At 44.0% G+C, this 641-nt stretch overlaps 1 long non-coding RNA gene across 1 annotated transcript; it reads left to right on the plus strand.

Annotated features, from left to right (window-relative positions):
- The first annotated feature begins 6 nt into the window (after nt 1–6).
- Nucleotides 7–437, plus strand: LOC105120193 (uncharacterized). Its single transcript, XR_841267.1, has 2 exons — nt 7–90; nt 180–437. It is a non-coding gene; the product is annotated as an uncharacterized LOC105120193 (long non-coding RNA).
- The last annotated feature ends 204 nt before the right edge of the window (nt 438–641 follow it).

Raw genomic sequence — 641 nt, forward strand, 5'->3', positions numbered from 1 at the left:
CTTAAAATATGGACAAGGACGATGAATTGATAGATTTGTTCACATTTTTTATTCAATTATTATGGGGTATCCTGCAGTGTAAATGGATGTGTATGTTACTAATGCTTCTGTTCAGAATTGAACAAAAGTATTTACCAGCATTTTTCCTTGGCTGACTTGAATTTCTTCTTGTTCTACAGGCAATGTTTTCTGCAGGGACAGATACAGTAGCTGTTACCATGGAATGGGCAATGTCACTTCTGCTGAATCATCCAGAGATATTGCAGAAGGTAAGAGAAGAGATTGATAGTCAAGTTGGGCATACGCGCTTCGTAGAGGAGTTGGATCTTCCCAAGCTAAAATATCTCCGTTGCGTCATCAATGAGACGCTTCGGTTGTATCCTGTTGTGCCACTCTTACTCCCACGTTGTCCATCTGAAGACTGTACCGTGGCAGGATACAAGGTTCCAAAAGGCACAATCCTACAGGGCTGGTGAATGCTTTCGCCATGCATAGGGATCCCAAGATGTGGGAACAACCTGACAGGTTCAAGCCCGAGAGATTTGAAGCGACCGAGGAGGAAAAGGAGGGCATCAAGTTTATTCCATTTGGTATGGGAAGGAGGGCTTGCCCAGGATCTAACATGGGTATGCGCGCAATCA

The sequence above is a fragment of the Populus euphratica genome, unplaced genomic scaffold (assembly GCF_000495115.2).
Source record: "Populus euphratica unplaced genomic scaffold, PopEup_1.0 scaffold5594.1, whole genome shotgun sequence".
Lineage (NCBI taxonomy): Eukaryota > Viridiplantae > Streptophyta > Magnoliopsida > Malpighiales > Salicaceae > Populus > Populus euphratica.